At 39.6% G+C, this 24,942-nt stretch overlaps 1 protein-coding gene across 1 annotated transcript in view; it reads left to right on the top strand.

Annotated features, from left to right (window-relative positions):
- Positions 1 to 17,312: 17,312 nt before the first annotated feature.
- Positions 17,313 to 24,942, top strand: part of LOC126092360 (gastrula zinc finger protein XlCGF57.1-like) — a 128,985-nt gene continuing 121,355 nt past the window's right edge. Inside the window, exon 1 of the mRNA XM_049907902.1 lies at positions 17,313 to 17,404. The gene's annotated coding sequence lies outside the window, so the exon portion shown is untranslated. The remainder of the gene's footprint in view (positions 17,405 to 24,942) is intronic.

Here is a 24,942-nt window from a genome sequence, read left to right as displayed (position 1 = left end):
CAATTTTGAGGAAAGTAAAAGGCACAAAAAATTGATGTTTGCGTATCTTACAGTTTCACATCACAGCTTGATAATGAGATGGATATTTTTCCGATATTCGTCACAGTTATTGCGATACTTAATTTACAAGTAACCTACTGCATAAAATTTGAATTGTGTACAGTGAAAAATGTGGTCGCTTGCTACTTTACGTATGGTTTACGTTAGGTCATACATCGTTGCCGATGAAAAGAAGCTAACATATCGAAATTATTTTTAAAGTTGAGATCAGAATGATATCGATCTCCGTTTCCGAGATTTGGGCTCATATATCTCCCGGAGCGTCGCGACTAGCCGCCAGTTCTGTCGACGTGCAACGAGAATCGTGTGGTCATCACGCGATAGAGAATGCATTTGTTTTGTTTCGCTGACACATTTGGACCTAATGAAACCATTTTATGTCATATATTTCTCCAGTATGAGTTACTAATATTTCTCCATATGCTCTTGACAATTTCATTTAAAATGCCACGAAATGTAGGTTTCTTAAAGCCAAGTGATCAAGCAGAACCCATTTTCTTGGTTTTGCTGAGGCATCTGAACCTGTTCCAAGCTTTCTTTTTCGTTTATTTCTCTGATACGAGTCCCGAATATTCCTCCATCTGTTTTTGTACATTTCACCTAAAATTCCAATGAAAGATAAGTTTGTTAACAATAAGCGCACGATAGAGTCATTGTATTGTTTCAAGTTCTTGACAACAAGATAGGGTTACACCTTAAACATCTCTAGAATTTTCATTCTGAACGTCTACAGTATACACTGGCAGAAATGAGGAAGGAATAATGTCCGTGCTTGTTCACAAAATTTCCCCAAATTATACTTGTCAGTTTCTCCCATGCAGAAACTTTTGGAACAAGCTAAGGCAACTTTCATAGCCGACTGACTCTTTATTCCCATCCAAATGAACTTCCATATTCTTATATTCTGACAGCAAAAATCGTTATGGATGACATGAACATTTAATCTTGCCAAGCTGCACTCAAAAGATGACTCCAGGATTTACAAAAGACGAATTTCAATTGTGAACTGTGTCAGACCAGAAGGGCCTTGTAAAACAGTAGTGCACTTTTGGCACAAGTTTTTTGAGCACCATCTTCTACCAATGAATTGAAGTGAATGTGACAAATTACTTATTGCAGCATACTGTTTGCGCAATCTGTTGAGAAACGCCTTCCTCAAAAACGAACATCTATCGATTACAGAAAGCTGTACAACAATCTGGTGGTGGTTTTTCACAACTAAAAGGTATCATCAAGACACCAATCTACCGTTTACTTTCAAAGTGAAGGTGTAAAATGTAACTTTCTTGTTGTACTTTAGATTGTTCATTTTATAATGTACTTACCGTTTTCAATTTTTATCGTCACAAAAAAGAGTAATGCGAAAATATTCATCATTCTAATTCTACATCTGCATGGATTATACTGATTTTCATAACAGGCCTGAAAAATTTGCATTAATGGGAAAATATTATATATTTTACTCACCTGCCAGTTTCAACTGTGCACCAATTTCTTCCCAAATTCTGTCTCTGAACGTAGTGTCTCTATATTTGAAGAAATCGTAAAGGCAAGGATGTTGAGAGACCAGCTCACAGAGCATCACATCCTGAGAGTGGCTCATTTCAGTTTTCCTTGACTGGCTCGACATCTTTCTGACAGCCGTACGTCTTTGTGTCGTCCGACTTCCGTCGCAACACTGCTCACTGGTGCAGTGCTGCGGCAGCTGCCGCAACAGTCGCGCGTCGCATCCCAAACTCGAACTGTGCATGCGTCAGCAGGCAACTTCAGACGTAACGTAGCGACCCATCGCAGTCGCTAGTGTGCGTCGCGTCTTGGACAACGTACCTTTAGGTTCTTAGAAAGAAACAACAATTGCTGTCGACTTTCTGTTGCACTGCTGCTCTCACTGCTGTTTTGCTTGCATCTACCACATGTGCCAAGGGGACGTCCAGTCTTGGCTGTCTCAGCATTGGCCGAGCGGTTCTAGGCGCTACACTCTGGAACCTCGCGACCGCTACGGTCGCAGGTTCGAAACCTGCCGCAGGCTTGGATGTGTGTGATGTCCTTAGGTTAGTTAGGTTTAAGTAGTTCTAAGTTCTAGGGGACTGATGACCTCAGCAGTTAAGTCCCATAGTGCTCAGAGCCATTTGTCTCAGTGTTGTTGTGTGCTAGCAGTTTCTTGAGGTCCTGGAAATCTGTTTCGATACCTAGAGTCCAAGGTACCATATATCCACCTGCAGTGTTCTTGCTGTGAGCGGCTCTTGGATGGCAACTATGTGAGGAAGGTACCTTCAATAATAGTTCAGCATGCCTAAGAATCTATAAAGTCTCTTATAAGTTTTGGGGAGAAGCATCTGTCGTACTATTTTGATCCACTCTGGCAATTGTGACAATCCTACTGGTGAGACCAAGTATCCCAGGAATTTAACCTTGCATTTTCCCAGTATATTTATTGATTATTATGCCATATTCTTGTAAGCGATTGAAAACCTGCTGCAGATATGCCGCATGCTGTTCTGCAGTATCCAAAAGAAAAAAGAAAACGAGAATGTCGTCCATGTAGCAAAAAACAAATGGTAATCTTCTAAGCACTTCATGCTTGAATAGTGCCCAAGTTTGTGCAGCTTTCCTGAGACCAAATGGCACAAATTGGTAGTGGTACAAGCCAAATGGTGTGGTCGCTACTGTTTTCTCAATGTGAGTTGGGGCCATGGGAATTTATGAATATGCTTTGGCACGGACTGTTACACTGAATACTTTTGTGTTACTGATAGTGATGCTAAAATCAGTTTCATTTGGTACAGGATAATGGTTTGGAATTGTGCTTCTGTTAAGCACTCTATAATCTCCATATATTTTGCATATATTATCCTTTTTACAACTCATGTGGTATGGTGAAGCCCACAGACTAATCATCCTGTTTGCGATACCTGCTTTGAGCAGTTGGTCGAACTCTGCTCGTGCTGCAAGTAATTTGTCTCAATGCAGATACCACAAGGCAGAATGCAACCAACTGAACTTGTGTCATGCGGATGTGATGTGAGTACTGTGTTAGCATTCTATGGGTTAGGTCTAGAAGTAGAGTATGAAAATGTGACTTCCCTGGTGACACCATGCGTTTTTGTATCACACAAGACATATTATAATGCCTGGAGGTCTTCTTGTGTGACCCACCTGTGCACCTCGTGTAGTTGCGGGAAAGGAACTGACTCAATATACCCCAGCATGGATGACGCAAGGATGTAACCAGGATTCTGTCAAAGGAGAGGTTCAGTTTATTAAAGAGGACCTTAAAAAGGCTCAGGTTTTTCACTGTATTCTGAAACTACATTAATTTATTTATGAATTTTAATGTACATAATTTGCTTTCAGGAAACCTTCATACAAACGGTATTTGGTCTAAAACATTAAGTAGAAAAAGCTTTTCTAAAAAAAATATAACATAATAAGAAAAACTCAAATGCACAATTAAATATTTCTTTTGTAAAATAAAGAACAACTGCCTGCTTTAAGAGTCTACACCATTTTTTTCTTTTCTCAGATTTAGGTTAATTCTGTTCCTAGTAAGATAATACTGGTTTATTACAAAGTGGAGCATTGTGAATATAAGTTTACCAACTATGACAAATCGAAAGATACCTGACTGTTTCAGGTTGAGGAGACATGGTCCTGAAGTAAACGTCTTTATGTACATTATGCACTTATATGTAGTGTCTATATGTGACTGAGACTGGAGACATGCTTTTGAAGCACAGTATAAGTAAATATGTTTATGTACATATATACACTCCTGGAAATTGAAATAAGAACACCGTGAATTCATTGTCCCAGGAAGGGGAAACTTTATTGACACATTCCTGGGGTCACATACATCACATGATCACACTGACAGAACCACAGGCACATAGACACAGGCAACAGAGCATGCACAATGTCGCCACTAGTACAGTGTATATCCACCTTTCGCAGCAATGCAGGCTGCTATTCTCCCATGGAGACGATCGTAGAGATGCTGGATGTAGTCCTGTGGAACGGCTTGCCATGCCATTTCCACCTGGCGCCTCAGTTGGACCAGCGTTCGTGCTGGACGTGCAGACCGCGTGAGACGACGCTTCATCCAGTCCCAAACATGCTCAATGGGGGACAGATCCGGAGATCTTGCTGGCCAGGGTAGTTGACTTACACCTTCTAGAGCACGTTGGGTGGCACGGGATACATGCGGACGTGCATTGTCCTGTTGGAACAGCAAGTTCCCTTGACGGTCTAGGAATGGTAGAACGATGGGTTCGATGACGGTTTGGATGTACCGTGCACTATTCAGTGTCCCTTCGACGATCACCAGTGGTGTACGGCCAGTGTAGGAGATCGCTCCGCACACCATGATGCCGGGTGTTGGCCCTGTGTGCCTCGGTCGTATGCAGTCCTGATTTTGGCGCTCACCTGCACGGCGCCAAACGCGCATACGACCATCATTGGCACCAAGGCAGAAGCGACTCTCATCGCTGAAGACGACACGTCTCCATTCGTTCCTCCATTCACGCCTGTCGCGACACCACTGGAGGCGGGCTGCACGATGTTGGGGCGTGAGCGGAAGACGGCCTAACGGTGTGCGGGACTGTAGCCCAGCTTCATGGAGACGGTTGCGAATGGTCCTCGCCGATACCCCAGGAGTAACAGTGTCCCTAATTTGCTGGGAAGTGGCGGTGCTGTCCCCTACGGCACTGCGTAGGATCCTACGGTCTTGGCGTGCATCCGTGCGTCGCTGCGGTCCGGTCGCAGGTCGACGGGCACGTGCACCTTCCGCCGACCACTGGCGACAACATCGATGTACTGTGGAGACCTCACGCCACATGTGTAGAGCAATTCGGCGGTACGTCCACCCGGCCTCCCGCATGCCCACTATACGCCCTCGCTCAAAGTCCGTCAACCGCACATACGGTTCACGTCCACGCTGTCGCGGCATGCTACCAGTGTTAAAGACTGCGATGGAGCTCCGTACGCCACGGCAAACTGGCTGACACTGACGGCGGCGGTGCACAAATGCTGCGCAGCTAGCGCCATTCGACGGCCAACACCGTGGTTCCTGGTGTGTCCGCTGTGCCGTGCGTGTGATCATTGCTTGTACAGCCCTCTCGCAGTTTCCGGAGCAAGTATGGTGGGTCTGACACACCGGTGTCAATGTGTTCTTTTTTCCATTTCCAGGAGTGTACATAAGTGTATAACTGCACATAAAAATGTTGATTCATAGTCTGCTTCAAAACCATGTATCTACTACTTGGAACAGTACATTAGTTTCCTATTTGTCTTAGCTCCATAAAACTATATTCACAATGTACCATTTTGCTATGCACCTTTGTAATCTTATCAGGACCAGAATTAAACTAAATCAGAGATACAAAAAAATTAATGTAGACTGTTGGACCGGAAGATGGGTCCACAAGATTGAAAATGCATCGAACATTGAAATAAAATCACGATTGTGACTGAAGATGGTTGTTCTTTATTTTACAAAGTAATACAATTACAGAAGAACACTGAAAATTATGAATAAAGTTCAGTAAAATATTTCTTTATTTGGCAGTATGATAACTTCACTTAGTTGCCAAACAAATTCAAATATATTGTATTGTTTAACTGCTAACAAAAAACAGTGCAGTCTCCTAATGTAGGGCTCATTATCGCAGAGCAGAAGCATATTAATGCTGGGTTGAATAACTTATAAACTCAGATGGGTTCTAATCTTATTTAACAACAGCAGATTTTCTCCTACAGTCTTGTATTTAAATTTACTACTTATGTGCAACCAAGTCAGAATTTCTTCAGCACGTCAACACATCCGAAGTTCCTCAATACCGTCTCAAATTTTATTAAAGTATCTTTCATTTCATCAAAACTCTTCATTTCCTTAAATGATCAAGAACATTATTAAACTCATTATTTCAACAGTCATCTTGAAACCATAGCAACCAAATTTATTTATAAAACAAAGCAGAATAAACAGGTAGTGTGAGCTACAGTTTTCTAATCTTAACACTGGTTCATGCTTTAATTTCAACTCGACTTCCAATGTACGCAATCTTGTAAATGGGCTTGCCTTTATCCATGATAATATAGTTACACAGTCTTTGATGCCATAAAATTCTCTAAGATGTATGACATACATTGCCTTTATATGCCGTTTATTTACAAGTATGTTTGAGTTATGTTCCAAGGATATTATGAATAGACATTTCACAATAGAATATCTTTCTTGTAGTAAAATTTGAAGACATGATATATTGCAGTTCCACATGCGAGCCATCACTATGCATAAAAATGTAGTACAAAATGACCATCGATAGCTACCTTCCAATGTAAATATGGCCTCCAATGTCAAGGCTCTGCAAAGAGGCTTGCCTTCGATGCACCTGGTTTCATTTAAGCATAGAGTCTGCATCTTTATGGGAAATGGGATCTGTCAGGAGAGAAAGGATTTTAGCAGGAACTGCCTCTGGCCTATAGTAAGGGTCTAATCTAGGCACTTGCCTAAAATAAAAATGGGAAACCACAGTACACCATATCCATTAATGTTGGAGGATGTATTAGAACCACCTCACCAGGTACTGCTAGCTCAACACCTCAAGATGCAGAGCGATCCTGTTTGGTGGAGAATGTGAAAAAACTGTTTATCGTAGAGTAAATCTGTGAGAGGTGCTGCATGAGGTACAGACTGTGTCCTCCTCATGGTTTTGACAAATACCGACACAGTGAGCGCCTATCGGCACTGCAGCTGGTCAGTGGACTCCAGGTCTTAATAACAGCCTTTACATTTAGATCGAGGCAGTTTTACTTAAGCTTGAGATGTGTAACTGAAGTAAGTCTGTAAACATCCCATCAAAATCCTTTTCAGCGTCATGATTGCACCTGAGAAAAGGAAAAACGAAAAGCTTGGTTATATGCGAGTGAATTGCAACATCATAAGGAAACCTTCAGAAGAAACGGCTACAGCGAGAAACTAATAGGAAGAGCTTTGAGGAACAATACGAAGAGAGGAGGGGAGAGACTAGAAGAAGACTACACAAGAGGCTGTGCATTCCTGCCATATGCGGGACCACCAACGGCGAAGATCGCAAAAATCCTTGTGAGCACCAAGTGAAGATCGTCTTTCACACAGCAAAGAAAATCAAGGATATTCTTGGATCGAGCATAGACCCACTAGGACTAATGACACTGGGTGTTTATAGAATTGGATGCGAATGTGGAATGAAATACATAGGGCGCCATATGGAACATATAACAAACATGCGTCTTGGACAGGCTGACAAGTCTGCAGTGGCAGAACACAACATCAACGAAAAGCATACCTTCGAATTTGAAGAAACAAAGAAGTTATGCAGCTCCAGCGGATTTTGGGATTCAGTGATAAAAGAAGAGATTCGTCTGCACGTAAATTTAGTTAATCGAGACAGTGATTACCATCTCAGTATATCTTGGGGTTGTGCAATTAGGAAAATTCGGCAAGAACGCTCCGGTCCGAAAGGGGACTGCGGCCGGCACTGATATGAACAGACACCGTCAATCGATGCCCACAAGCGCTCTCCCCCTCGCCCCCCCTCACCGGTGGCACCAAGCACCCGGTGCGATTACTCTGGCACATGTTTGCTCGGGGTAGCATTCATCGCACGCTACGTGAGGAGAGCCCTACGTTATAGTGACGTAGGCACGCCTCATCATGAGTTTCACGAGTTGTCCTATCGACTGTTGTGTGCATTCTGTATATATCGACTGTTGTGTGCGTCTTGAATCTGCATTGTTATTTGTTTATGTGCTTTTTGTCCTATACCCGGTGTTGCTAGCGTGTACATCGTTCTGAACATGGGCTCTAACGGAGATGAGAGAACTTTCGAGCAGATCCATGAAGACAGACTGAAAGATTTCACTGTCTTTCTTAGCTGATTTACAACACGAAAGCAAAATTAAATGGAACTAGATGGCTTAATGTTTCTAGCAACATTCGGAATTATCTTCAGAACCACTTCAATTTCTCAGTTTAACGTTTCTGCCCACATGAATTATGTACAATTCATTGGATTTTATAAAAATACGAAACACTTTAATTTCTTCCTATTTCACGTTTTTATCCACATGATTTATTCAATATTAATCGGACTGAAAACATGACTAAACACTTTCTAAACTTTCGTTATGGTTATGGTTCCTTCATTCAGATATTCGTTACGTTCACGAAACACACAATAACATCCCACATTCTTTGGATTGCAGCTTAATAATTAATTACTTCACTTTTCTGTCCACACGATTTATGCACGATTCATCTGATTTAAAAATAATGACAAGCTTCTTTTTATTTCGTTATGGCTTCTTCGCTCAGACATTAATTATGTTCATGAAATACACAATAACATCGCAAATTGTTGGAGTTACATTTAACAATTCATTCAGCTGGGATGAGCATATCACACAACTCCTGCCACTTCGTTTGTACACATGTATTTACATTTAGTTTTGACGTTATCAGTACAACTGCAAAGATCGATATACATACTCATTTAGTCGATTTAGGTTATTTACGTCACGATGACGAAGCGTTACAGCGTTACATCATTATGACGTAGGGTTCTCCTCACCTAGCATGAGATGAATGCTAGCCGTTTGCTCGGCGGCCGGAATCTGATAGCAGTCCAGTGACTACAAGGCGCGCGACAGACACCATCCCGACACCCGCCCCCCCCCCCCCCCCCCCCCCCCATCCGCCGCTCAGGCAGGGAGGTGAGCAGATCACTGCACGCTAAGCGTTCACTAGCTACCTACGCTGTCGCTTCCCAGCATGCCTGAACGAAGTGGAAAGGGAGGCAAAGCCACAGCCCTGCTGAAGTTGCTGGGCCTCATGCTCGGCACATCAGAAGATGCGGGATGCAAGAAGAAGAAGACAACAGAACGGCAGGAGCAGTGCTTGCTCTGCCAGAAACTTGACCACGTTGCCAAGCACTGCCAGAACTCAGTGGCATGCCTTTGGTGTGCGCAAGCAGACGATTCGCGCCACTGTACGAAGAAGGACACCACACGCGGCTGTGCTAACTGTGGCAGTGCTCACACAGCGAATTACCAAGGCTGCAGTTATGTCAAGAACTGGAGTCGTGGTGTGAAGACAAGATAGAGACGCAAGACACCACCAAGAAGGTGGATACAACGGCGGCCGCTGCGTCCTCGCCACCCCCCTCCCCCCACCCTCGGCGGATCTTGGGTGGTCGATGACGCGGCTGATGACGCGGCTGTTCCACCAGATTAGAGGTGGGCCAAACGGTTATTCTGGAGTAACCGTTATCACAGTTCCAGTTATTCTTTGATAACCGTTATCGTTAACCGTTATTAATAACTGCCAAGTTATTTTTCGCTAGCGAATACCGATAACTCCGACAGTTAAATAACGACACAGTTGGAATCCATCAGTTTAGTTATCAGTATAACTGCGAGTAGTGTGAAATAGCAGGAATGTCGTATGAATCGTGTCATAACCTTAGCTTATTAACTCCGGGTACATTTTAGTTGATGTTAGAACGATTATTAGTGTTTCATATTATATGTTTGTAGGTTATCGGTCGCTATTAGAAATATTATCTTCGCAGCTGCGACAGAAAGTACGCGGAACTTCGCCAAAGCACTGTTTAAGTAAAATGTTAACAACGTGCGTTTTTAAGTATGAAGTAATATGTAAACTGAGTACTGTAGGTTAAATTCGAAGCTTAATTTCTTGTGCTGCTCACATAATAGAATAAAGTGTACAGCCTTATAATACAACAAAAAATATACGTAATGTGACAGATTCGTTTACTCCTGTGCTGTAAAAGCTAGTCCTATTGGGGAAAGTGTGAGTACGCTAATCCAAGTTTTATGTCAGATTTGCAAACTGCTCGATTTCTCCAACGACAGCATGTTTATAACATATGAAGACATGCAGATCGAAAAGTTTGACAGTGTTACATTTCTGGGACTACAACTCGATAATAAATTCAGTTGGGAAGGGCATACCACATTTTTTCATTCTGTTATTTCATAAGGGGGCATATTCTGTGGGAACTTATCAAACATAGCAAAAGTTTTTCGCATGTAAAAGCGTGTAATAAAAATCGTTTGTGGTATCAATTCAAGAACATCATGTAGGAACCTGTTCAAGGAACTTTGTATTCTAACCACTGCTTCCTAGTATATTTATTCCTTTATCAAATTTGTAACAAGTATTTCCAACCAATAGCTTAATACATAATATCAGTACTAGAAATGGGAACAGCATCTACATAAAGACCTAAAATTACTTACCTTGGTCCAAAAGGGGTCCAATATTCAGGAACATGCATTTTCAATAAACTGCCAGCAAGTCAGCAACCATTAAAAACTTGGTTTCAGATAAGGCACGGTTTACAGTGTGTTTGAAAGACTATTTGATACAGAAGTGTCTGATTCCACCCGTCATCAATATGCTGGAAATGGCTATTTTAAGTGTGTCTATGACGTCACTACATACACATGGCAACAAACACGAAGATACATATAAATAAACAATAACATTTCCCACCAAAAATACAATCAAACCAATGGGACAACTGCAGGAAGTTGGGGGTTTTAGGGTGAGGACAAGCTAGTAAAAAAAACACACCATGATCCCAAAACACAAAATGAAGAACAACAAGAAAAAAAATTACGGCATTCTGCTACACCAACAAAAATCTGCAGGAATCGGACACTTCCCTTGAACAATATAGGTCAGCTATAGGTGACCATACCAAAACACCAATACCCACAACTAAAAGTACGAAAATTGGAATCAGACATTTCCCTTGACCTATATAGGTCAACCTCAGATGACGATACTAAAACATCAACACACACAACTATGAAAATGGGTATCGGTCATTTCCGGTGACCTATATAGGTCCACCACAGCTACTGATGCCCAAAAAACCAACACCTACAACTGCAAAAAATAAAACCACAATCCCAAAAGTCCACAAATCAATCATCCCTACATAAATTAAATCACATTCAATACATCATAAATACACAAAACATCACAGCTAGAAAAAAAAAATTTAATTACCACCAGCAAATTCTGGCACTGCAACCTAGATCGACAGCCCCCTCCTTCCCCCCCCCCACACACAAACCAACTCATAAACACCGTGCCGTAATGACATTCACACACCTCAACACCTTTACGTCGAAGCAGGCGGGTGGAATCAGACGCTTCCATTGACCCCTCCTTCTACTCTGTAGATGAATATCGTAACAGAGACTGATAGACCAGCTTAGGTAAAAATTCTGCTATATTTCAGTTTTGACAGCACTTGGTTGCAACAGTCAAGATCGGGTATTCTGTGTACGATAAATTTATTAAAAGTACGTAACTGTGTTTTATTCTGTCAGTGTACCAATTCTGTAAATATTAGCAGTTACTGTGATATATTCACATATTTTGACAATCTCCTGACAAATGATGAGGATAATAATTATTATATTCCACTGTATTATGTTATACTTTCTGACATGTTATTTGTCATACGCGATTGCCAGCGGCTATTTCCGTAGCAGTACGAAAATATTTGTTCGCTCCAGTTACTATTCTCTCTGGAAATATCACCTGGAACTACGACCTTTAACTGGAGTCACCGAGTCAGGAACGTCTAGACACACAGTTATTCCGTTACCAGCTTCCAGGTTATCTGTGGTGGTAGCCCGATAACTACCAGAGAACTAGAACTACGAGCCAATAACGATAACTGCCAGAGGAGAATACCGGTCTCTGACAGTTATTTCCATAGTCGCTCGAATTCCTAAGTAACTTTCCTTCTACTACCCGTCCAAGCTAAATTAACACGTAAGGCGGTGGCTTAAGGGAACGACCGTACTTGTTAATGCCTGTACTGCAGCTCCTATCAGCCACGGCTCGGACATTAACTTTATTTAATTGTTTATGCTAAAAGTAACGAAGGCCCACGAAATAGTACACAGTTCTTATCAACAGATGGCGCGCAGTCTCACAGTTATTCCCATGGTCTATAGAACGCCTTCCAAATGCGCAGTACGATCTTCGGTCAACAGATGGCGCGAGGCACTGTTGACACTAAACAGTTATTGAAATAACTGCCAGAATCAGAGGAACGGTTATCGCAGTAACCGTTACTTCTCAGTAACCGGTTATTTCTATCAGTTACGTTATTTTTTGCCACCTCTACACCAGATGCAGTCAGCGATGCGTGCGCCAGGGTCTGCGCCGCTGCCGCCGAAGGAGAAATTGCTGCCGTAAAAGCCGCAATGGAGGAAGAGAGAGCGGCACTCCAAGCGGAACTGGCGGAGGTTGAGCATCGGGTGCACAGTCTCCGTGATGCACTGGCCAGCCAGAACCACCTAGCACAGAAGGACGCCGACATGCAGACTGCCGCCTCTGTGGAGCCTGTAGCAATAGAGGAAGCCACGGGGATGGTAACACAAGATGCCGCTGTACAGATAGCTGTTGCGGCGAAGACCAAGGCAACCCAGGTCATTACAGAGGAGTCTCCATGCCCCCACTCCAAGATGCAGCTGCAGAAGTTAGTGTTCGTTCGTTTGCACACTCTCAGGTCTTTCAACGCCCGCCCTCCTCTCACTCCTGCTGAGTGGGAAGGTCTCGTCGTCTCGGTAGAACAAGTAGAACAAGCCGAGAACGCGAGCAAACAACAAGGTGTGAGGACTGCTGAAGTCGCTGAAGCTGCGAGCTGGGAGGGCGTGCCACGTCCCGAAGTGTCACAAGCAGACACATCCAAGAAGAAGAAGGACAAGACGAAGTACCCAGACGCCAGAAGGACCCATCATCATCGCCACATCATCAACCACTCGCCATGTTATTCGTTGACTGGCAGTCCTAGACGTCAACAGGTCCAGTCAAGTAAAGGCCCCTAGCTGACACATAACTATTCATCCATTCAACCTACCGCCTGTCTCTGACCGGCAATCACCAGTCTACCAAACCATGCGCAACCATCACATTTATTCCTAAACACCCCAGCATACTTTCAATCCATCTAAGTGGAGTAAATGTCTAATGACAACAGACTCCTCCTTATCTTCCTCAAGAAGAGGAATTCAAGTGTGAAGAGGGAGAGCATCCTGACACTTCCCCTGAAGATGATGGATATGCAATCCATTGAAATGTTGCGACTAGAAGACGACGCCACTCAGCTGATAACCCGTGAAGATTTCATAGCTAAGGTTGGTTATGTTATCCAACGAATGTTTGCACAACTTCTGATATGTCTTGTGTTGATTGTGGTCGAGAAAATAGTAAGAAAACCAAATGAACTAAACTTGTAAATCTTTCTTTTATTTTGATAATATTTCGCTAGAAATTATTGAGTGTGATAATGAAAGATAAATGGATCGTTTGTCTTAGTTGTAATGTTTTCAGCTACCAATAAGTAAACTAGTTATATAAACTAGTTAACTATTGTTAACATCTAATCGTTTTCTCTTCTTTGAACCATATATGTATAAAACTGTGTGTGTGTTTTGACTTAAAAGTCAGAGTAGTTTTGCGGTTTTCGGCATTTCGCATATCATCAATAGCATAAGAGATAAATGAGGCAATTTAAAGATGTTTTCGTGGTTAAACATTATGTTTAAATGTTACATTGAAAAAATTTAAAAGCTGTATGTCATAGATAATTGGTATGTTTAGGTGTACAAAAAGAAGTTTTACTAAATATGCACTATGAGACTTTAAATATGCCTTTTTGAACATATGCCATATCTCTCCCAGATTTACCATACATTGTTTACAAATAAAATAAAATGCATCACAGTAAAGGATGGAATTCTGGTAATGCATTTTAAGATGTAATTGTTTCAAGAATTCGTGGCTTCAGTTATTACAATATTACAGGAGTGTAAATAGATTTTGGACTAAAGCAGGTGACTGTTTAGCAGGCAGCCAGCTTGAACAAATTCAAGCACTTTGCAGAAAAAAATCTTTTAGAAACGAACGAATTATAGATCATGTATATCTAAATATATTTTATGCACTGAGTTTAGTTTAATGTTAATTGCAATTATATTTTCCACTATGCTGCCTTGCTAACTATTGAAATATTTCAGCATCTAAGTTCTATCAGTCTCCAAATATCGACATGAGTGTTAACAATAAACCACTACAGATGGGTGATTAGGCTACTATCATAGTGCATACATACTTTAAATTTATCATAATGCTAGTGGACAAATCAAAGTTAGTTTTTCTTCTTTCTTGTTACAAACTTATCCAATATTGGAAACTATCAGAACAGCACACAGAACAAAAATTATAAAAGGCAGCACCGATATTAAATTAAACTGCAAGTAAGAACTGAAATGATTAACAAAACAAAAACTGAGCTCAGACAATGCAACATTATGCAATAGTTTGTCTTGGTTAAAAGTAGGGATAGGCGAAAGCCAATAGTGCTATCGATAGTTTAAATCTATTGAATCTATCGATAGTCTTGTTGCATAACGATAATGGGTATCCCTTATTCGTCTTATGACTGAAAATCAAAATACAAGGGGCGATTCAAAAGTTTCCTTTCGAAAGCCACACAACCCAAAATCTGTATGTCACCCACTCAAAATGGCCGTGGGTATTTACGAAATCATCCTAGTAATGTACCAAATTGAAGATAGTGGTTTGGTAAAACAATAGTATCCTGCTACGTGAAGAAGTTCATAAACGGCTTCTGCATATGCTTGTCATACAGGAATCGTCAACCTTTCAAGGCCTTTTTATAAGGGAAGACATGGTAATCCCATGAGGAGACATCAGGACAATAGGATGGGTGCCCAATGTCTCCCTCTAGAGCGGCCTAAATTCTTCTTTAAGATATTAGCACTATGGGGATGCATGTTATCGTGAAGCAGTAGCACCCCTTGTTAAACTATTCCCCAGTGATGCTTTTCGATAGATATGCTGTTCCATACACTTTCTTCATTCCCCGATGGATATCTGCCAGTATCTGTCGTTCTGCAGCGAAGAAAAGAATACCATCGCATCGGTAGTGTTTGAACACATTTGTAATAACGTCGTCATGGTTCACATTTCGCATTTACCACACACACCTCGAAAAGACACGACTGCCAGACTAATCCCTTGCTGACATGTCAGTTCCTGTCATAGGGCTGGGTATTGTGTGGCGATTACCGTCATTTTCATCATCATTGACACGCAAGTTGCCGAAGGGGATATCCTGGCCAATAAATGCCATACGGTCATTTCAGTGCTTATATACCCGCTTTGGAGTCGTGATACATTGCATATAACTGCAGCCATTCCATCAAATGAAAACTTTTTGATCGCCCCTTATATCTCCCAATTTCATTACATGGCAAGTAGGTCATGTGTAATTTCATGGGGGCGGGGGGGGTATCTGGACCCCTTGGAATTCCCCTTTGGTTAGGTCCATTGATGACGTGGTAGTGGCGTGGGGCATATTTGTGCGGTAGACGACTGGCATGTCGCAGTGTGTTAGCTGTAATGCCAAAAGCACAGTATGAGGTATCTTTTCTGTGGCTATTGATACTAATCGAAGCCCGACTAGGTTGGCCATAAGCCGATAATAACGTAAAAAGTCCGATCCGGTTATGTGATCACGAACATCTGCTATCACAAAAGTCCCTATTGGGTGGAAGCTTGAACATAGGTGTAGAGTTAATTTTTTTTGGTCATAGGTAGCGATCCTCGAATTATGGCCACAGTAAGTAAATGTTTCATTGCTGCAGTCAGTGTGTCACTGACACTTCTTGGTCAGACACTAACTTACAAACCCATATCGATAAGGAATTAGTCACCTGATTAGTATTCCTATTAAAACTTTTCCACATCACCACTACATTGTACTCGCTCCTTGCATATTTACATCTATCATACAATTTTGTGGCAAATTGAAGGTCACGGATTGTGATCGACGGCCAAATGGTAAGTCTTGTTCCATTCTGATTCCCATGTCCAGTGTTTGTGTCAACATATCCATCGTTTTCGACGATGTATTTCCCTGTTATCCTTTGCTTCTTTTTCTTTTCAGGGCCACCATTCCGGCAACGCTAACTTGTTCTAGCGTACACAATAAATACCGTCCAGTTTTTGGCAACTCACTTTATTCCAAGAAGCATAGCAAAAGGCAACACAGATTAAAGCAAACATCAAGAAAGCAAGGATGTTCAAACATATGCTGTAATTTGGTATTTATTTCATTTTTTCTACGTGAAAGAAATAATTCTATCAGTTTACACCAATGTAACTTTTTACGCGCAATATAGCTAGGCCTTGAAATGATGAACCTTGTGAGACTTCCTTAACATCAGTAGCTGAAGCTGTTTGTGAAATATTTTAATTTTCCTTCAAATCACCAATTCTTACTGTCCTGATTGCTTTCAAGCAATTAAATATCTTTTAGAAAACTAGGCTTCACGCTGGTTAAATTGATACCCCATTTATTCATTTACGACCCTTCATTTGACTATCAAATACTGAACAAAACTCATTGTGTAATTTTTAGGAGCCTTGTTATCGCCCCGATCAAACATTCCACCAACAAAGATATATTTTATCATTGAAACACTTTTCATCAAATTTTATTTGAAATTAGTGTACAATAGATCAGATATCTTCACATAATATGCATTACGCACACACACACACACACACACACACACACACACACACACACTTAAAAAAAACTACTTTTTGTTGTATAAGTTCAATTGCGCTTTATACAAGCCTCATATCATTTATGCTTTATTAGTGCTTTCTGTTATGCCTCTTCTCTCTTAAAGGTCCACATGCACTCCTCTGACTCAACAAAGTCACTAATTCGACAGTTTGTTGAATTGTCTACTTAATTTCGTCCCGTACTCATACAATCGCAACGAAGAAATCAGAGTTAGTGACATAAAAATGAGCTAGCGCCGCGCAGTGCTGTGACGATATGTTTCAGCTGGCATGAAACACTGTTTCTTCTGCTACCGACACAACCATGCCCCGGTATTTTCTTCTACAAAGCACAACTGTAGCAAATGTCCTCCATTTAGTAGTTGCCAGAAACATTGTTGGAAAAAATATCGCAATGTTAATGTATACATGGGTTAAAGAATTGTTAAGTTACAAACTGCACAGTTTTCCACAAAAAAGAGAAATCTAGAGCCTGTCCAGGTTTCCTACGCTCGTCATGTTCAAAACAAGGCATATCTTCGCCCCTGATATGTAGCTTTCTTGTGCTGTAATGGTGACGCTGAGGTTGACGACGTATCAGGGGCGTGGAAGCAGTGTTTAAGACTTATTATTTAAGATTTGCACCTACAATGAACTGTGAGTATCTTGCTCTACAAAGAAAAATTTGAGCTGTGTGTTTTCTTTCATCTTATTGTGTTTATATTTTCATTTAATCCGATATTGGGGAAGAATTGTGTTAAAGAAAGTGAACCCCATTCCAAAGAAATAATGCTTACCTTCAGCGCCTGTAAGTTATACAGTTTTCCGTACAGTTTGTGATGTGTTGACAGTCGGACAGATGTTTGTGTAGGTCACGAGAGACTTATTGCTTGTGATAAATGTTTGTTATATTGCGTTTTGATTTTTATGCTCCAGAGAAACTTTAAAGTTAGTCAGTGTGAGAACATATTTTAGTCCATTCAGTGATGGAAATGGAAGGGCATTCAAACTGTTCGATGGCGAGCAGACTGAAATAATTATCAGGCTTTTTAAAGACACCAATGTGAAACATTTATATTTGCGTGTATTATTTGCAGTAATTCGTCTTGATGTAACGGAAGGAATGCTCAATAAATGCACTCATTCCTTTTCAAAATCCTGTTCTCATTTCATGGACAGGTCCTTCGTATGTGATTGTTTACATGCCTTACAGTTGTAGGAAGTTACATAATTTGTAGAGGATTGTTAATGTGGCAGTGACTGAAAATGCATTTAATATCTGTTATGTGTTTTCAGTTAGATAAGTTCAGGAAAGTTGTGATTGATAATTTTTTAGTATGGTAGTTTGATGAATAATCTAAGTTACAAACTAAAGAGAAATACATGAGAAAGGAGTATAGCAGTAGACTTAGAAGATGTTCAGTTCGTGATTTGTCACTTTCTGCTTAAATTTGCCATGAATTCATGAACAGACCGCATACAGTAATGAGATGAAGTATGTGAGTATCAATGAGAGCGATTTTTTAAGCGTCGAGTACTTTGAAAAATTGAAATGTGAATGATGACAACAGTATTAAGATTATGCTAATGATTCTTTAAAAAAAGAAAAGAAAACTGTACAGAACATACTTAAATTTAATAAAGTTCTTGAACAACGCATCTATATTGATGTAGGTATACTAATAGCCCTATTACTTTTAAAAGTAACATGTTGATCTGATAAAGACTGATTTGCAAAGGAAATAAAACAAATGTCACACAATAAAGGAAAAAAAATCCTGAAATGCACCCCCTTTTTCAAATTGTTTATTTCAGTAATCATATTCATTGATTGTGTATATGTTACATGTAGGAGAACTTTCAGGGATGTCCCAGGAGTCATTGTGTACATTGATAGCAAACCAGCAAATCATCAATATTTAATTTGTACACTGTGTTGCTGCTTCCTTGGCTAATTTAAATAACTGCCGTTTCGGTACTATTTGTAGCTTAACATTTATCTCATTTCATTGGTATTTATCAAAGAAAATAGTTGCAGTATTTGTAGTAGTACCCATGTCGGTATGTGCATAGTCCTGTTTACTAATATTATTGTTCACTCTACTGCTTTGCAGTGAACTCTTATTTTCAGTGTAAATCTCAGAACTTTTCAGTTCTTGAATCTAAACGCACAGATAAATTATAGAAAGAGTGGGTGAAGTTGTATGTTCTTAATTTTCTTTGGAATTCGCAGGGATTTCAAATTTCTTGCTTCATGTTGGATGGGGCCTTGTTGAATACCTTTGTGTCCCAGCAAATACATCCACTTTGAATCCTATACAAGGAAGCAAAGTCTACATGAAAAGGATTTTTTTGTGTCTTGTAACTACCGATCACAGTTCAGCTGGAAGTGATTTCTATTGGAAGCAACATATACCAACAAGGAGTAAATGTCTAGGGAAATGAATTTCAGAATTCCAGTATCCTTAAAAAAGAGCTGCGTGTGATTTGTGGTTGGTTCTTTACACAGTATTTTTAGTTCTCACTTCCGCTGAACAAATTATTTGTTATTTATTTATTTATTTGTACTATTTGGTACAATAGTATCAGACATGTCAGAAACAAATATATTTAATATACACATATAAAATATTTACAAAGCAGGACAACATAAGGTGAGGATACGTCAGGAAATGTGCTGCTTTAGATGCATTTCTCCAGAAGATGCTTCCATATAATAATTGAGTGAAAATGTTCTAAATAAGCGGACACATTGTGTTTAGGTAAACAAAATGACAAGTACTTCTAAGGGCAAAGCTAACTTTTTGGTTAGTTTAAATGTTGGCTCCATTTTAACCTGTTATCCTATTGGACCCCAAGTATTTTTCCTTGTGTCATGTAATTTACTATGTTAGTTTCTACTTATGGTGCTTGCAGCTCACTTTTGTTTGTTTAAAACAGCATAATTCTAGTCTTTCTGAGAATAAAACACTGTTTGCTGTAGGCTTGGTTGGTTGTGATCACATCTGTGTCTGTTGAAGTCGTTTTTGGTCTCGTGCTCAGTATGCTTGTGTCGTTTGATCATTGCAGGTTTTGAACCATCCTTCCAACACCACTGGAAGATCATTTGTGAATGTTTAGGATGGGGGTAGGCCAAGTATCTTCCCGTGTGGGACCACACATGCAATGTTCGCTCGTTGTAAAGTTAAGTTTCATGCCTGTGGCAATCTGTCAGTGTTGCCATCAGAATTCTGTTTTGAAGCGAAATCACATCATAGAAAATGGATGTCATTAGCGCCATAGGACATAACACTTTATCAGAAAGAATTTTGTGATCCATACATTGAATGAGTTTGTTAGAGTTGCATAACATACTAACAGGATAACTTTTTCTGTTTAGCTCTGCAAAGACTTAGGTTTGAGGTCATGCACTGCTTTCCCTGTGAAGAATGAAAGCCAGCCTGAGAGATGGTTAACAAGTTTTGGAAATATAATGAGTTAGACAAGAAACAAGCAAAAATAGCAACACAAACGAAATTGCCCATGGCAGAAACAGCAGCACATTGAAATTATTTGTATGAAGGTGGTGTGTACTAACAACAGGCATTAGTTTCAGAAATATAACCCCTTATGAGATTACCAATTTACTAAACCACCAAAAAGAAGTGATACTTTCAACTATGATTGTGTGTGTGTGTAGAGCAGGATATTAAAATTTTGTTGTTGGCTTGATAGGGCTACCAGTAAGCTATCTTTGTAATCAGTCGATGACTCGGCATCTGTTTCCTGGCAGACTTAAATGGGCTGAAGTAACAGCCATCTGTAAAATTGGAGAGGAGCAAACAACCTCTAATTAACAGCCTATTTCACTTCTTCCAGTCTTCACAAAAATTTCTGGGAGTGTACCCTGTGATACACTACAACTCATTTTTCTGTACAGAATGTGTTAACTGCTTCTCAGATTGAATATTGTACTGTATGTGTTGAAGAGCCCTTTTTAATTATCCTGGTATTTTTAAACTCAGTTCCCAGTACATTTACTGCTTAATGGTTTTTGTTGTTTACAATAAAAAATCAGTTTCTAATGAATTGTGATCTATACATTTACAAGACACAAAAAATAATTTTCATTTATATTTTGCTTCCATGTCTAGGTTTCAGAGTGAGTTATGTATGCTTGTGCATAGGCACATTTCACATCTAAGCCAAATAGAGAATTAAGATTTCTCAACAAGTCAAAATAAATTTGAAACATGTCTAATTTTCCACTCTTTTTACAAGTTATCTGAGTATCTATACACCAAGATTAAAAATTGCTTTTAGCTACATGGCAGGTAGCAGTTTTTATCATAAAGCTCCATGACAGTTAGGCCTAATAATGTATTATAAGCAGGATTGTGTTGTCATAAATAGGTAACCATTTGCTTTGAAAATTATTACACCATGAGATAAATATTAGGGGACCAATGGAAGGTAAACAGCAACTCTTTTCAAAGTTGCAGCTTTTGTTCTTGTTGTTGTTATCGTCTCCTACCTTCCAAACTTCACAGAAGCTCTCCTTCAAAACTCTGCAGAACTTCATTCTGAACACATCTTGGTGCTTTTGCAGGGGATACTAGGACAGATGTAGGGGAAACAAGTGCTGACTCTTTCTCACAGAGCAAGCAGCACTCTGGAATCAATATTGTATTCACACTATCTATTGCAGTACTATGACATGTTGTATTGTTCAGTAGCTAAGGTTGGAAACCTTCCATATTGGCCCAGAGTCGTCAGACTTGCAGTAATTCCTTCAGTCCCAGAAAAGGACCAGATAATTTAGTTTGGGTAGCAAGTAGCATAAGCTTGGATACAATTAAGCAATGTGATGATAATTTATTTCTAATTCGGAGCACAGATTATGTTTTAACTATTTGCTTGTATTTTTTTAACGTGTACTTTGACTTTTTCAACATCACTGAAGGTTCTCCTTGTGTAAGTGATCTGCTGAACACAGTGAATGGTTGAATATATGAACGAAATGCTAATCTGTCTCTGTGTGAACATAATGTGTTTCTTTAGATTTTCCTTTCTATACATTTCATAAACATTGCTGTAAAGGAAAAAATTTCAAAAAGTTTTGATGCTATATCAAAATACAAAAACATAGCATCTTCTGTCCACAGCTTAACATCAGTGTTGCACAGAAGGTGACTTAAGTGTGCAACCATTAAAATGTTTGACCACCTCCCTTGTGACTTATAGTTCCAGTATGTAATGGAAGTTTTAAAAACAAATGGAAATATTTCCTGTCTGACAAATACACCTACTCCAGGCATGAATTTCTGAATAGATAGTACTGATACTGGATTAAGAGGAGAAAATTGTAACACCTAAGCTTTTCACCTTAAGACAGTAAAAGCATGGTTTTTTTCTGAAAGTACTTCTGACCAAAATGAGATTCTGCTAGTTGGTCTCAAAGGTTTTTGTTAATCGTTCCTTTTGCATTCTTTTGGTGATATTTCCATAGAAACTTTCATTCGCTAAAACACATTCCTTATATATAACTGAGAACTGTAATATCAATTTTTATAGTTTTAACTTCAAAATTTTGTTAATATAACAAAACATTTTCATAAAAATTTTCGTTTGACATTCTACCTCTGCAGGGGTTGAATTCCCAGAACAGTGAAACAGGTATAAATTTTCATAGATTTGTCTTTGAAAATACTTTCATAATGAAATAATTTAATAAAATTTTTCATCCCCCATTTCACTCTCTTCTGCAGTTGAATGTCCAAAAACACTGTATCATGTAATTCCCCCCCCCCCCCCCCCCCCCAAGGGAAAAGTCAGATACCAGTTTTTGTAGATGTAGCATTTAAAAATGCTTTAGTAGTTCTTTAATGATTTATTTCCAAAAAAACTTTCCCACACTGCTTTTCCCTGTTAGTGATTGTAGTCCAGATGTGCTGAAGCACAATTTTTTAAATTTCTGACAGAAACCAACCACCAATTTTCATAGTTCTAACTTCAAAATGATCTTAATAGTGACATATTTTCAAAAAAACCTTTCAACACCTAATTTACCCTATTAGGAGCAGAATTTTTGAACAATCTCTTCTTAAATGATGCCTGCAGTATAAGATCAACACCCTCTCCAGGTTTCAAGTTTGTATCCTTAGCAGTAAGCTGAGTGAGAATGTGCCACTGAATCAGTGTTGCTCTGTTTCACCCCTTAGGGATTGAATTTCCAAAAACAGCAAAAGTCTGTTTTTTTATAAGCAAATGAGAAACCAAATACCAATTTTCAAAGATGTAGCTTTGAAAATGCATGCCCAGTGAAATATTTGCATACAGCATTTCACCCTCTATTCCACCTCCAGAGTGGTTGAATTTCCAAAGTCAGTGAAATGTGTGTTTTTTTTTTTTTTATTTCTAACAGAGAAGCCAAATACAAATGTTCACAGATTTAACTTCAATAAAGCTTGCATAATGAAATATTTTCATAAAAACTTTCATCCTCTATTCCCCTTGTATAGGGGTTGACTTCACAAAATCAGTGAAACCCATATATTTTTTATTTCTCACTAAGAAGTCAAATTTCCATACATTTAGCTTTAAAAATGCTTTCATAATGGAACAGTTTCATCAAACATTTAATCCCCTATTTCACCCCCTTAGGGGTTGAATTTCCAAAAACTCTAAAACAAGTATTCCTTTATTTGTAACTGAGAAGTCATATACCAGTTTTCACAGAGTAGTTTTAAAATACTTTAGTAGTTCTTCAATAATTTTTTTTACCCACTACTTAACCCTCACAAGGGTTAAATATCCAAAAATGCCAAAACACATTTCTTTATTTCTGACGAGGGAACCAAATACCAATTTTCGTAGGTCTAGCTTAAGAACTTGAGTTAATAGCTACATATTTTCAAAAAACCTTTCATTCCCTATTTCACCCCCTTGGGGGTTGAATTTTGAAAAATCCATTCATAAACCATGTCTGAAGTATAAGATCAATGCTTGCAAATTTCAAGTTTCTGTCGTTAGTAGTTTAGGCTGGGCGATGAATCAGCAAATCATTCAGCTGGGACATAAATACAAGTATATGAGCATATTTGAAAACGCAACACTAGTATCTAGACTCAATCACATCCCCTATCTTAGTGATAAAGCTATGGGGCTGTAAGGAATGCATTGACCATTGTGAGTAAGTTGTAATTTAAATAAAAGTAGTGCATCTACAAAGGTATGAAGTGCTGTAGTAGACACAATGAAAACAGATTCCTGACAGTTGCAGTGAGCTTGATGCGGATGCTTTTCATGTCTGCCTTGACCAGTCATATAACCTGATTTTATAAATATCTGTATAGCAGTGTTTCAGTATTGTTGCAGCTCTATAAGTAATTGTTGTTCACATCTGCAGCCATTTGCGCTTTAGAATTGAAAGCTGGTGACAGCACTGCCAATGTCAGGGATCTTTTTTTGCTGACTGCTGTGGGGTAACCAATTCTTCAGAGTACCACTTAAGTTCGGAATTGTTGAGGCTACTGTGTTTGAGATCTTTACCAACTTGGCCCAATGTAAGCAAGTAAATTAGCACAGGGTAGAACTATTACAGCTGTTACTGACAAGTTTGATCTAACATTAGCAGAGGCAGGTAGAAATCGACAAACAGAGATTGTGGGAAGGCAATGTCTCATGTAGATGTTAGTTAGATTCACATGACAGATGTGGGTATCAATGGGATAGAAAAAAAGTGGAACAGTTATTCATCAGTTCGTATAGGGTTGATGAGCAGGAGCTCTCTGCAAATATGGTGAAACTAGTAAGTCAAAACTCCTCTGAAGTGACTCAAAATCCACACAGCAATTGGCTTAATCATATCCCCCCCCCTCCCCCCCCCCCCATTCCTACAAATGAAAAGATGGAATAAATGTGGGTTACTACTCTCAGGCCATTTGTCACTTCCTTTGGTGTTGGTGCTAGTAGTGTACAGATTTTGGTGCACCACATTTTGGTTTTTACTTTCTGGTAAGAACTCGTCTTAATATTCATCTGATGAAGGACTCTGTCTGATACGTCAAAAATATCCAACAGTTTACTTTTAAATGTGCCTGTCAGCTGCTCATCATGTCCTCTTTATGTCAACTGTTGTGCCTAGGACTCTTGCATACTCGGTTCACTAGACAAACAAGCAAACAACTCGTATTAATGAGTTCTATTATGAAAAG

Source organism: Schistocerca cancellata, chromosome 7 (genome assembly GCF_023864275.1).
Source record: "Schistocerca cancellata isolate TAMUIC-IGC-003103 chromosome 7, iqSchCanc2.1, whole genome shotgun sequence".
Classification (NCBI taxonomy): Eukaryota; Metazoa; Arthropoda; class Insecta; order Orthoptera; family Acrididae; genus Schistocerca; species Schistocerca cancellata.
The sequence above is the reverse complement of the archived record's forward strand: the minus strand, read 5'-3'. Positions and strand labels throughout refer to the sequence as shown.